Genomic DNA, 14351 nt, shown 5'->3' with positions numbered 1-14351 from the left:
ATAATTTTCCCAAGTGGTAGAAGGTGATTGACACATAAAATATTATACTTCATCAGTTGGTGGTACAGTGGTTTGAGCATTGTCCCAGAGCACTGAGGTTGCTGGTTCAATTCCAGGGTCACCAGCTCAAGCCAGGGGTCATTGAGCCCAAGCCCAAGACTGAGCCCAAGACCAATGTCAGTGGTTCAATCAGTGGCACAGCTAAGTAGAATACACGAGTTTATGCTTCTCTTTCTTCCTTCCCCCTCCCAAATTAAACTATTCCCCTCTCCACAAGGATGAAGCAAATATCCAGAATCATGGCCTCAGAGTGGCTTTCTTTAAAATCTACTGAACCCCAAACTAAACCACTTCAATGCTACACCAAGAAAACTGTGTACCCATGAATCCTATGTAATTTTTAAACCAACGTCACCCCAATAAATTCAAGTAAAAAAATAAAAAATAAAACCTCCATTACTGTCTTGGCTTGGGGAATTCTTCTCTTAATAGGAAGAAAATTTAAAACTAAGCCAGATTTTTTTTTTAAAAAAAAAGCCAGATAAAACCTGGATTTCTGGAGGGGGGAGCAGAAACCACCCACTGAGAACAGTCCTGTAGAGGTCACACCCCCAAGGCACACCTGACTGGGCAGCATGATGGGCCTATTTAAAAAGGAATTAAGGGCTGAGCTGCTCCTGAAACTAAATGCCAAGACCTTACGTGTTTCTTGGAAGCATATCATATCCTAAGAAAACGTGCCTTCCCATCATCAGTACCTAGCAATCCCTAACTCAAAGCACTCAACAGCTGAATGAATTCATCACTAAGAGTCCTCCCGAAGGATGGAGTCCCCTGGGTACAATTTATCTTTATATTACCAGCTCTTAGCACAGAATAGATACTCAGTAAATGTTAATAAGATACACATTTACCTTAAATAGATGGCACTCAATGAGCACTATTGATACATAGAAAATGTGCGAATGATACAAGAAGAATCAGTGGTTCACGTGCCTAAGACTCATTTGCCCCGTGGCAACAACCCTGCTTTGAAGATGGCAGAAAAGGGTCCCTGGGTGAATAGTGCTGGATTTCTTCTTCTTTTTTTTTTTTTTTCTGAAGCTGGAAACGGGGAGAGACAGTCAGACAGACTCCTGCATGCGCCCGACCGGGATCCACCTGGCACGCCCACCAGGGGCGACGCTCTGCCCCTCCAGGGCGTCGCTCTGCCGCGACCAGAGCCACTCTAGCGCCTGGGGCAGCGGCCAAGGAGCCATCCCCAGCGCCCGGGACATCTTGGCTCCAATGGAGCCTCGGGAGGGGAAGAGAGAGACAGAGAGGAAGGGGGGATGGAGAAGCAAATGGGCGCTTCTCCTTATGTGCCCTGGCCGGGAATCGAACCCGGGTCCCCCGCACGCCAGGCCGACGCTCTACCGCTGAGCCAACTGGCCAGGGCCTGCTGGATTTCTTAAGAATCACCTAAAAATGGAGCCAGGGACCTCAGTCATGGGCCAGAGAGGAACAAAGTTGCCGGAGAGACGTGGCAAATATTCCTGAACCACATATGTGGTGAGGAGGAGGATTCCTAATTGAAAGCAAATATATTATGGTGCATAAAGTAAAATGCACCATAACAAAACCGATGTTAAAGAATACACCCTGCCACCTGACCAGGTGGTGACGCAGTAGATAGAGCATTGGACTGGGATGCAGAAGACCCAGGTTCGAAACTCCAAGGTTGCCGGCTTGAGCGCGGGCTCATCCAGCTTGAGCAAGGAGTCACTGGCTTCAGCAAGGGGTCACTCACTCTGCTGTAGCACCCCCACCCCCGTCAAGGCACATGTGAGAAAGCAATCAATGAACAACTAAGGTGCCACAATTAAGAATTAATGCTTCTCGGCCCTGGCCGGTTGGCTCAGTGGTAGAGCGTCGGCCTGGCGTGCAGAAGTCCCGGGTTCGATTTCCGGCCAGGGCACACAGGAGAAGCGCCTCTCTCCTTCCTCTCTGTCTCTCTCTTCTCCTCCCGCAGCGAGGCTCCATTGGAGCAAAGAAGGCCCAGGCGCTGGGGATAGCTCCTTGGCTTCTGCCCCAGGCGCTAGAGTGGCTCTGGTCACAACAGAGTGACGCCCTGGAGGGGCAGAGCTTCGCCCCTGGTGGGCGTGCTGGGTGGATCCCAGTTGGGCACATGCGGGAGTCTGTCTGTCTCTCCCCGTTTCCAGCTTCAGAAAAATACCCCCCCCAAAAAAAAGAATTAATGCTTCTCATCTCTCTCCCTTCCTGTCTGTCTGTCCCTATCTGTCCCTCTGTCTGTCTCACACACACACACACACACAAAAAGTTAAGAAGAAAAAAAAAATGTGCCCTGCCTGTAGAAGACCCCTTCAGTACCTCCTCGGGTCTTGGTCCTAAAAGCCCTTGGTACAGAATAAGCTCTAGTCCCAAATTAAACTCTAAATCCTAAAAAAAGCAAATCCAGGCCCAATGTGGTTGTTTGTTGACGTTAGTTTACACACAGGCTGACTCATGAAAAGCAATGGTCAATCTATATAGATGAAGAGGTACTGACTTATCAACTACTCGGTTATAAGAAAGATAGTCAAGTGCACAGTGAAAGATCAAAGCAGCTGACATCTTGTTGGTTTGGGGCTTTAAAGTACAAACTCATCAGTGATCTTCGTTTTTCTGACCTAATGCTGTAGGTAGGAGCTGCTGTGGCCGCCATCATCCAGTAGAAATCTCTTCCGCAAACTTTCTTTAAATAGAATTGTGATAAGACCTTAAGATTCATCATCCTCACACCCCATCTCTTTTGCCCCGGGTATCGTCCATTAGGACTACAATGACTTGCATTTCCCAAGTCTTAGCTCAAGAAGCTTCCTCCTCCAAGAAGCATTCCTGGGTTAGCTACCCTTTTTCCATGTTTCCCTGAACGTGGCTTCTTTGTCCAGTTTCGCGACCAGGCAGGGATATAGTGTCCATCACAGAAGAGGCATTCAAATATTTGGAAAATACTTGAACATTTTTCTGTGGGCCTGATAGTCATATACTGGGAACAAAATCTAATCCCTGCCTCCAGATTTACTCAAGGAAATCATGTGGTTGGGACAAGAGAGGGGAGAAGTACTGAAGCAAAAGGTATAGCCTGCGGGCCAGACTTAAAATAGAAATGTATATTTGAGAAAACTCAAGCAGAATCAAGTTGGGTTTCACTGCATTTATTTCTACGGTGTGTGATTTAACATGACCACTTTTGGTGCAAATGCTTCTTTTTCATTTAAAGCCTCTTCTTAATGTATTGATCTGTCAATTACAGGGGCCACTGAAAAGCTAATTTTATAAGGAATTTTAATGACAATATAAAAACACGCAGAATCGACTGCCTATTATATCCAAGCTACAAACACGCTTTCACATAACCCTTATCAAAGTTCTGGGCAGGGTGGTTATTATCTCCCCGGTTAGAGAACTGAGGCACAGAAAGGCTGATTTACCCCTGGACCAAAGCCAAGGACAAGCAGCGAACACGGCAATCATTTTAAGCACACGGAAGCTGCTCCTGTTCCCTAACAGACCAGCAGAACAAGGCTCGGAAGAGCAGCCAGACAAGGACTGGGTCATGTCTGAAGGTCATTCTGAGAGAAGCCAAGGAAAGCCCCCAGTTACTGTCAAGGAATGGAAAGAAGGAAGCTTTCTACTCCCCGTATCTCCAAATGATCCTTGTCATTTCATGTTCCCCCACCCCCACTTCCCGGTACAAGGGCAGCCTGGGGTGTTAAGGTAACTTCCAGGGGGTGGCTCTGCCCTTCTAACCCTGCCCCCCCCCGCCTCCCCTCCCCCGCCCCCTGCCGTACTGTGCATCCTCCCTTTCCAGCACAGCTGATGGCTCCTTGGTCACCTTCAGCTACTGTTGTCGCTGCTGCCCGTGTGCTGGGAGAAGCATTTCAAATAATCGGTCACTCCACGCCTCTAGTTCAATGCACTTATCAGCCCTCTCTCTGAATTCCTCTTCAGACCACCATTCCTCTTTGGCATGTTCTCATCCTTTCCTCTGCCCCAAGTGCCAAAGCCAAATTTCCTTCTGTCACCTGCAGAGAGAGGTCTAGCCCCACCTCTCCCTTCTTTCCTAACTACCCATTACACCTGCTCCGTTTCTCTGGACTTTGGCACATGTATTATACTTAGTTCTTCATCTGTCTATTGTCTTCCTATCTCTGCAAGAATTTCCATTTGCAAATCTCTTCTGCGATCTCCTTTCTGTCCCCACCTCAACCCCAGTGCCCCCTAGTCCAGTCCACCGGGAGTCCCATCTCCTCCTCGCAGACTCTCCCCAGATAAGGAAAAGGGCGTGCTGAAATTTCACCTGCCCTGCCGGATTACCTGATGGCTGGAGAGTGGGTGCCGGAACCGCGCTGCAGTTACCTGGGGCTGAGACACTGTCATTATTCTGTCATTATTCTCCAGGTTAACACCACATACACAGTGATCCAAACAACCTATTCCCTAACCTTCAATGAATAGCCCACAGCTGTGAGTGTGTGACACATATTTTTTCTGCAAAGAAGCATGTGCCCCAGTCAAGACACATACAAGAATCAACCAAAGAAGGCATAAATAAGTGGAACAAGTCAATGTTTCCATCTCCCTAAAAAATAATAAATTTTAAAAAGTTTTAATGTTAAAAACAAAAATAACTGAATAAAATGTTGTGCAGCGTTGGCAATACATGAGCCCCTGTCCTTACTCTAAAAAAATTTGAAAATTTAAAAAGAAGCATAGTCACTCCAGCCAAATAGCTCAATTGGTTAGAGCATCTATCTGCCTGAAGCACAGAGGTTGCCGGTTTGATCCCCAGTCAGGGCACATACAAGAATAAACCGACGCTCCTGTTTCTCTCTCGCTCTCCCTTCCTCTCTGGCTAAAATCAATAAATAAAATTTTAAAAAGTAAATAAAAGGAAGCATGTTCCTTTCAATTAATAACAATAATAATAATGAACATATCCATTCAATACTGAGACGGCAATCAGAGCCCTGTGCCCCAGATGGACTGCTTTTTATTTGGTGTCTAAACGTGACATTTAATAACCCCCAAACCTTAAAAGGATTTAAAAAAAAAATGAAAAGGTGCATTCAGCTAGAAGAGACTCCAGGCTCTCCATCAAATCTGTTGAATCTATGCTCCTTTTTGCTGATGGACTTCCTTTCCCTCCAACCCTTAAAGTTCTGCATGAAACAAAACGTACAAGAGCACACGGAGCCCTGAGTCCCAGGAGGAACCTCACTCAGAGAACACGGCGAAGGGGGACCTGAAAAACACCACACCTGACGTTTTTAATCGTTGTAGATCAGGTGTCTATCATCATTCTTTCTCCCATGTTTAACGAAGGGCACTGCCTTCCAAGAGTTGCATAAATGTTAATGCTCAGTTATTAATATTTAAATAATGTCTGACAGCACTGTGGAAGACTGGAGATTTTCTAGTAACCCAGCTGGGCTAACTTGAGCCACAGGCTCCTTCTCCACCTGGCAGACACACACACATGTATTTGCAGAAAACCCCACACATGGTCACAGGAGAGCATATACTGTCACAGACACACACACAGACACAGATCCACAGACACAAAGACACGAATTCCCCAAAGCAGAGCTTATGTACCAAGAGACGGTCTTACCTGCAGAGCAAAAACTTACCCTATCCACAAAAATATTCTTTAATCAGCACCCACGCACTAATTCTGTGCTTGCCTCTGTGCGAAGCCGGGATCATTCCATTGTTCGGCCTGAGACACTTCAGGTGCCAAAGGAATTTCGGCTTTTATAACCCACGGTTTGCCAAAATTGTATAACCACACCACTGAGTCAGAAATGCGATTTGCGTTACACAACAGCCACCGCCTGGTTACAAATGGTTACTGCATGCCTCGGCGGGGTTTACCCTGTCTCCTCTCTTCGGGGCCAGCCAGATAATCTATTGTAGAAACCAAGCAGTTGCTGGGATTACATTTCTAAGACCCACACAAATAAGGGAAATTAAAACTCATCTTTCCAAATCCTTCCGTTCTGGTGAACAAATCCATCCACACTGCTTTTAGTTTCAGTGAAAAGGGGGATTAATTTTACTTCCTGGTAACTTTTCACTTCCCCAATTGGGGGCCCAAAGACAAGGTTTTCAAAGCTCAAAGACTGCCAGAGATTAAACACAGATCTCAAGGTGTGAGCTCTTCATTACATGATAGGCAAAGCCAACAGCTCACTTTAACACTGGGTGCTAACTCGTGGGGCCCAGTGGACATGACATCTGGTGTGCAGGAGGCAGCGACAGCGACCCGGGGAACAGTGAAAGTACCCACGGAGACACAAAAAGAGGCAAACACACATTGACAATCTAGTTATCAGTGAGAGGGAAGAAGCCACACCTGGAGTCAGACTTTGTCCTTTCCAGTCCTGACTCCAGGCCAGAGGCTGCCATAACCTGGGGCGGGGCACCTCTGCCCTCGAGGCGTGCGGTGAGGACAATCCTGCCCCCTGTCCCCAACACCAGATTGCTCTCCTCAAATCCAAACAGGAACCCCAAGGCTCAGATAACAAACAGCCAGCCAGAAGGGGCACCTACCAGCAGCAAAGCACCTCTTGGGAGATAGGGTCTCTGGGATAAGGGTAGAAGGGAGACCCTAACCCTAACCCTAACCCTATTAGAATTTAAACCCCTATTAGAATTTAAAACAGACTAAAACAAACTAAACTTGTTAAACTCATCTCAGCTGTGTCAGAACATAAATGCCCAAAGACAGACTTTTCACAAAGTGAAATAAAGATAAAGCAACACGAATGCTGCCTAACTATTGGTTTCTGAACGCCAGACAAAATGAATTCCTACCACAAAGTATTAGACAGGGAAAAGATGGGTCTTTTTAAGTAACTAACGTATACAATCTATAATCAAAATACGATGTCAATTTTTATGTTCTCAATGTTATTTCACTGAAATAAGGCCCATAATGGTTAGCAATATATAAAGAAATGACCAACACTTCATAAACATACCTGTTTCCGAAGAGTCAAGGGGCAAGAGGGGTATAAGCACAGGCTCAATCTCCACTTTAATTTAATTTAATTTTATTTTATTTAGATTAGAGCAGTGTGTTTCAATCGCCGCTCTGCCAGAAAGTTTGTGGGGGTCCGCAAAAGGGTTAACCACCCTGATGATGTATGAAGATTATACACCCAATGATCTTGGCCTAATATTTATAATTCACATGCTCAGAGTGATTTCTGCCTTAGTGGTCCCTGAAATAATTCTATTTTCACCGGTCCCCAAGTGTAAAAAGATCAAAAACCACTGGATTAGAGAATCTGACCAATATAATGAATGAGGCTCATATAACAGGTATCAAACTTTGCACCCCACAGAAAATAGAGCTCTATCTTCAATGGTTAAACAGTATTTGTAAAAACTGACCATTGTACCAGATGAAAATTTCAGCCTCGGAAAAAAAAAAAAAAGAATATTTATATAATATTTCTCATTGCCTGACTGTAATGCCAAAAAGAAAAAATAATTATCAACCAAGAAAGCCTAACAACTTTACAATTTTCAACCTTTCTCCCAAATAACTGTCTGGTTAAAGGTGAAATTGAAACTATAAAAATACCCTTACAATTAACTAAGAAATAAAGAATAATCAACAAAACACCCTAAAGAAAGTAAAAAGAAATTAAAGAGAGAGAGGAATTAGCTAGGAAATAAGTGATCAATTCGGTAAATACACCGAAGGGGGCTTTTTTGGTTTTTTCTTTTATGTAGGAGAAATATACTACTACTCAACCTCTGCTGTAAGGTTGGCAGCCCTGAGAACTCCTTTTTTAATGTAGCATGTAATGGATGTATCCCTGCTCCCAAAGCAAAAAGGAGCGGACGTATTTCCACATGCACACAAGGGGGCTCTTGAACAAACCTCCAGGCCATGCGGGATAGAGACCTTCCACTCAAACTGCAGGGCCCAGGCGGCCTCCCAGGCAAACAACTCCAAGCCTCAAGAAAAGGTATTTCCTGTGCTATTCTTTTTTTTTTTTTCTTTTTTTTTTTTTTTTTAGTGAGAGGAGGGGAGACAGAGAAAGACTCCTACATGCACCCGAACCGGGATCCACCCAACAAGCGCACTAAGCGGCAACGCTCTGCCCATCTGGGGCCGTTGCTCCGTTGCTCAGCAACAGAGCCATTTTTTTTTAGCACTTGAGCCAGAGGCCACAGACGCATCCTTAGCACCCTACGCCAACTCACTTGAACCAATCGAGCCATGGCTGCAGGAGGGGAAGAGAGAGAGAGAAAGAGAACAGGGAGGGGTGGAGAAGCAGATGGCCACCTCTCCTGTGTGCCCTGACCAGGAATCGAACCTGGGACATCCATACACTGGGCCAACACTCTACCACTGAGCCAACCAGCCAAGGCCTCTAAAAAGGCATGTAATAAAACTGAGCATCAATTTCTGAATAGAACCCCTAGTATGCTCCGACATAGAAAAATGTCCTCAAGCCCTGGCTGGTTGGCTCAGTGGTAGAACATTGGCCCCGCGTGTGGAAGTCCCAGGTTCAATCCCAGACAGGGCACACAGGAGAAGCACCCATCTGCTTCTCCACCCTTCCCCCTCTCCTTTTTCTCTATCCCCCCCCCCACCCCCCTGCAGCCAAGGCTCCACTGGAGCAAAGTTGGCCCGGGCTCTGAGGATGGCTCCATGGCCTCAGCCTCAGGCACTAGAATGGCTCCAGTTGCAATGGAGAACATCCCAGATGGGCAGAGCATCACCCCCTAGTGGGCATGCCGGGTGGATTCTGGTCAGGCACATGCGGGAGTCTGTCTCTCTGCCTCCCCACTTCTCACTTCAGAAAAATACAAAGAGAGAGAGAGAGAGAGAGAGAGAGAGAGAGAAATGTCCTCACTCAAAAAGAATTCCTATTTCATGCCACTAGCCGAGGAGATACTTACACACTGAAAAACCCAGAGGGGGCCCGTTTAAGCCAGAAAGAGAAGGGAGGGTGAAGGCCTCCATTACAAAAGACTGTTCTGGAAGTTCTAAGTAATACAATAAAAAAAATTTTTTTTAAGTTCAAATAATGAAAAAGGGAAGACAAATTATTGACAAGTAAAAGGGTCTATCTACCCAGAAAATGAGTTTTAAAAATAGCTAGGATAAGATAATTCAGAAAAGTAGCCAGTTACAAAATGAACACTGAAAAAAATTCCATACAGTAGCATTAACTCATATGGTGCCCCCCCCTTAGAGTCCCACCTACATCAATGTGCAAGTGTGCTCAGAAAGCAGACAGGTTGTCTAAGCAGTTTACAGTGGTTTTCTCTGGAAAACAGGATTATAACAGTTTTTTCCTTGTAATCCTCTGATTTTCCAAGTTTTAATTATGTCCCTCTTATTGTATAAGGGAGCAAAATAGCAGTAACTCCATTTTTAGTACCTCTATAAGATTTGCAAATTTAGGACAAAAATAAGGCAAATCAACTAAGAGACTAAACTTGGCCAAATACAAGGAAATAAATTGGATTCCTCAGAAATAATTATGCATTTGAAAATATCCAATTTGATTAATGTAATCTTTGCTCTGTTTTCCCTTTAAAGACAAAAATCTAAACTATGTTTAAAAAAGAAACCTTACATATTTAGTGAGTATTTCTGTCATCTTTCCAAATAAATGTTATATAATGACATTTCAGTTTCATAACAGTGGAGGCATTGAGTAAATCCACAAGGAGATTTAGGACTATTAGATGAACAAAAACTGCTCTGTAATAAACCAACCTGGGCAAAATAAAATTCTATAAATGCTAAAAGCAAATGTATCGAATTAGCAGCACCCTCTAGTGTTGCATGTTTAAATGGCACTTAGTAACTTATAAAACATAACACTGATTTTAAAAACGCAGTGGATAAAGCGTCAACCTGGAAACACTGAGGTTGCCGGTTCAAAACCCTGGGCTTGCCTGGTCAAGGCACATATGGGAGTTGATGCTTCCTGCTCCTCCCCCCCCCCTCTATAATGAATAAATAAAATCTTAAAAAAAAAAAAAAAAACTATTATGAAAAATTTCAAACAGACAGAAAAGTAGAATCAGAATACATTTCCATTTCATATCCAACTTATTTCTGACGGTATGCACTGTTTTGAATCACATGGCAACTTTCCTATTTTATTAGCGGAACTATCAGAGACTACCATCAGGTAGCTACAAGAGTCCTCTCTCAATAACCCTCAGTTAGATGTGGCCGTGTAACTAAGTTTCGGCCCACACGGTGTGAGTAGAAATAAGCATGCCTTCTCTTTTTCCTCTTCCCATGGAAATAGAGAAACATGAAAAAAAGAAAATCTGGTAAAACAACACATCTAAAATAACTCCAGTGACTAAATTTTCAAAAGGACATGGATCAGTACATATTTTAAAGCTAGCTGAATGTTGTCTTCCTTCAAATGGAAGGATCATAATAAAGGGTAAACTCCTGGGTAAGATGAAAAAATTCACTGTCCACCTGGACGATCAAAGACTCATTAAATTGCCTTCTCTGGCAGACACTGCAAGGACGGCCACTCATTCTTAATCGCAAAGCACAATGTGGGATGTGTGCCGACAGTGCCAGAATTCAGCAGTGGAAGAACAAACAAGCTTATCCAACTTCAAAAGTAAATCCATCGGGAAGACAGCATCCTTCAAACTTAAGATACGCGTTCCAGGGTGTCCCGGTCAGCATCGTGCAGAAGAATACGAAGGGCAGTAGAAAAACAGCATTGAACTGGGGATCCAGAAGCCCATGCACGGAGGTGCAGGTGCAGCAGAGTCACTGCCCCGTGGGCCTCAAGGGTCTTGCACTGTAAAATAATGGTGTTGGCCTATGCCTGTGGTTTTTGTACCGTTTTTAGTAATGGAACAAGCATCCTCAAATTAAATCTTATGGAGCCTGACCTGTGGTGGCGCAGTGGATAAAGCGTCGACCTGGAACGCTGAGGTCGCCGGTTCGAAACCCTGGGCTTGCCCAGTCAAGGCACATATGGGAGTTGATGCTTCCTGCTCCTCCCCCCTTCTCTCTCTCTCTCTCTTTCTTCCCCCTTCTCTCTCCCTTCTCTCTCTCTCTCTCTCTCTTTCTCTTCCCCCTTCTCTAAAATGAATAAATAAAATCTTTTTAAAAAAATTAAATCTTATGGAAAGCCTGGAGAGCAGGGAATAATTACTGAAATAAGTGAATAATGCTATTAAAATGTGGACCCAATCTTCCTTTGCTGTAAAGTTTTAATACATGTTTTGCAGAAATAAAACAAAAAGATCCAACCAGGGCCCTGGCCAGGTAGCTCCATTAGTCAGAGCATCATCCAGATATGCCAAGGTTGCCGGCTCGATCCTCGGTGAGGGCACATACAGAACCAACCAGTGGATGCAGAAGTAGGTGGAACAGCAAATCGATGTTTCTTTCCCCCCACACCTTTTGTCTCTCAAAATTAATGAACGTTTTTTAAAAATCCAGCCAGTAAATCAAAGATTCCATAGCCTAATGAACTTTGATGAGAGCAAGAAAAATACTTTTAACCACTTTTCTAGTAGCAGCCTGCAAACGCTATGCTGCAACCGACCACCTCCTTATCACTATGTGGCTATCTTCACACGTTTAAGACCAAGGAAAGTAAAAGTCAATTACTTTAGATCATTTTACAATAGGATTAATTTTTTATTGTAATTATTTGGGTTAAAAATAAGTGACATACCTAATAGGGTGACTAAAAAATAAAAAACAAGAACTGCTAAGGCTCTACCAAGTGTGACAAGGACACAGGGCACCTGGAACCTTCACACACCCTGGTAGGTATGTAAAATGGCATGGCCACTTCAGAAAAACAGTTGGCCATTTCTTATAAAGTTAAAATATACATTCACCATAAGACCAAGCAATATTACTATAGAATATCTACCCAGAGAAATGAAAATTACATTCAAACAAAAATCTGTACAATGATATATTTACAGTGGTCTGATTAGCAATAGCCAAACCTGGAAACGACATTCACCTCTAATGAGCAAATGCATAATAAACACACTGTGGCATCTCTCTTAAAACCAGGTATCATTTCATACCCATTAGATAAGGCCAGAATGAAAGAGCTCAGTAATACAAAGTGTTGGCAAGGCTGTGAATAAATAGGAATTTTTCCACTCTGCTGTCAGAAATGTCAATAGGCTCAAATACTTGGGAAAACACAACTTGGTAACGCCTAGCAAGTCGAAGATGTGCGTGTGCTCTGGCCCAGCACTGCCATTTCTCAGGCTATTCCACCCTATTTTTAACAGTGTAGAATGTGTAAGTTCTGGTATGTTTAAACAGTGGAATAAAACAGCAGTTAAAATAAATGAACTCTAGTCAATTGGGGTGAAGGTGACTTAAAAATATATGTATATTTCTACATGAGCAAGGAGGCTACGGAACACACACCACCTGAGATCTTTTGTTTAAGGTTTTAACTAATGCAGTCAATACTGTATGTGAGTTTATGGATCTATAAACATGTAATAATACAAAAGAAAAAATAGGTGGACTAAAAAGTTACCTCTGGGAGAGAGAAAGGGAAATGAGATTAGCAAAGAGGATATCTAACGTATTTTAAACAATGTGTTTAGATTTATTAGACCTTTTTATCTGGCATATTCCTTCATTTTCTTTATATTTTATTTTTCACAATTAAAAACAAACTTTAAGATGATCCGTAGAAGGCTACACAAAACACACGCCACCCAAACACTGCTACGGTGGTTGCCTCCAGCGAGGGGTCGACCACGAGACAGAGGGAGGGGACCTAACTCTTCATATCTGTCCTCTGGCTTTTGTCCCATGCACCTCCATTATCAACTTTAATTACCAAAATAATCTACCCAAACTATTTCTACTTAAGGCAAGACCACTGATGGAAGGGTCCAGCCCTGACTGTACCGTGAGTGAGCAATGACTTCTTGGGAGGTGATCTAACCTGCCCGTTTCCCAGGGTTGTACCAGCTCTGGCACACAAACCTATCTCCACAAACCAGAGATGAGAAGCCCCAACTGTGCCACAGGGAGCAATCAGCAGTTTCCCTGTAGCCCTGCCAGGAAAAGGGTTAGAGTCTATTACAAAGTGCCGCGTGACCATCGAGTGATTGCCTCATAGTCTCTGTGGAGTCAGGTGGGTAAGATGCGTAGATAGTTGCTATTTCCCAATAGTTGATGACGGAAGAGAGCAGAGGATGAGGAAGCAGTTATCTGATTACTTTTTTCTTAATAAACCAAGAAGTGGAAGTCATGGTGGAGAGGAAGGACGCTGAGCATGAGACTGGAAAAAAAGGGAATACAAAGATTGACATAGCCTGAGCAGGCGGTGGCGCAGTGGCCAGACATTGGACTGGGAAGCAGAGGACCCAGGTTTGAAACCCTGAGGTCACAGGCTTGAGCGCAGGCTCATCCGGCTTGAGTGCAGGGTTGCTGGCTTGAGTGTGGGATCATAGACATGACCCCACGGTCACTGGCTTGAGCCTAAAGGTCGCTGGCTTGAGCAAGGAGTTACTCACTCTGCTGTAGCACCCTGGTCAAGGCACATATGAGAAAGCAATCAATGAACAACTGCCTGACCAGGTGGCAGCACAGTGGATAAAGCGTTGGACTGGGATGCAGAGGACCCAGGTTCGAGACCCTGAGGTGGCCAGCTTGGGCGCGGGCTCATCTGGTTTGAGCAAAAAAAGCTCACCACCAGCCTGACCAGGCGGTGGCGCAGTGGATAGAGCGTCAGACTGGGATGTGGAGGACCCAGGTTCAAGACCCCAAGGTCGCCAGCTTGAGCACCAGTTCATCTGGTTTGAACAAAGCTCACCCGCTTGGACCCGAGGTCGCTGGCTTGAGAAAGGGGTTACTCGGTCTGCTGAAGGCCCGCGGTCAAGGCACATATGAGAAAGCAATCAATGAACAACTAAGGTGTCGCAACGAAAAACTGATGATTGATGCTTCTCATCTCTCTCTGTTCCTGTCTATCTATCCCTCTCTCTGACTCTCTCTCTGTATCTGTAAATAAATAAATAAATAAATAAATAAATAAATAAATAGCTCACCAGCTTGGACCCAAGGTCAAAAACTGATGATTGATGCTTCTCATCTCTCTCCATTCCTGTCTGTCCCTATCTCTATGTCTCTCTCTCTCTCTGTGTGTCTCTCTCTCTACACACACACACTGGCATAAGGGGGGGGGGGGGGGGCCAATGATCTAGCTGGGCCCAGAACTTACTTGTAAATGGGTAATAGAGAAAGTCACTGTGATGTCTGATTTCTCCCCAGCAGAGTGCAACTGGAGGAAAAG

At 44.3% G+C, this 14351-nt stretch overlaps 1 protein-coding gene and 1 non-coding gene across 3 annotated transcripts in view; both read right to left on the bottom strand.

Annotated features, from left to right (window-relative positions):
* Positions 1-14351, bottom strand: part of SLC23A2 (solute carrier family 23 member 2) — a 120469-nt gene that overhangs the window by 77122 nt on the left and 28996 nt on the right. The window contains exon 1 of one of the 2 annotated variants that reach the window (XM_066387270.1): positions 5676-5808. The exons of the other annotated variant lie outside the window; for it this stretch is intronic. The gene's annotated coding sequence lies outside the window, so the exon portion shown is untranslated. Of the gene's footprint in view, positions 1-5675; positions 5809-14351 lie in introns of those variants that run through there. 2 annotated transcript variants of the gene reach the window in all.
* On the bottom strand, positions 7781-7917 carry LOC136407439 (small nucleolar RNA U109). The gene has a single exon (XR_010751973.1). It is a non-coding gene; the product is annotated as a small nucleolar RNA U109 (small nucleolar RNA).

This window comes from Saccopteryx leptura, chromosome 5 (assembly GCF_036850995.1).
Source record: "Saccopteryx leptura isolate mSacLep1 chromosome 5, mSacLep1_pri_phased_curated, whole genome shotgun sequence".
Lineage (NCBI taxonomy): Eukaryota > Metazoa > Chordata > Mammalia > Chiroptera > Emballonuridae > Saccopteryx > Saccopteryx leptura.
The sequence above is the reverse complement of the archived record's forward strand: the minus strand, read 5'-3'. Positions and strand labels throughout refer to the sequence as shown.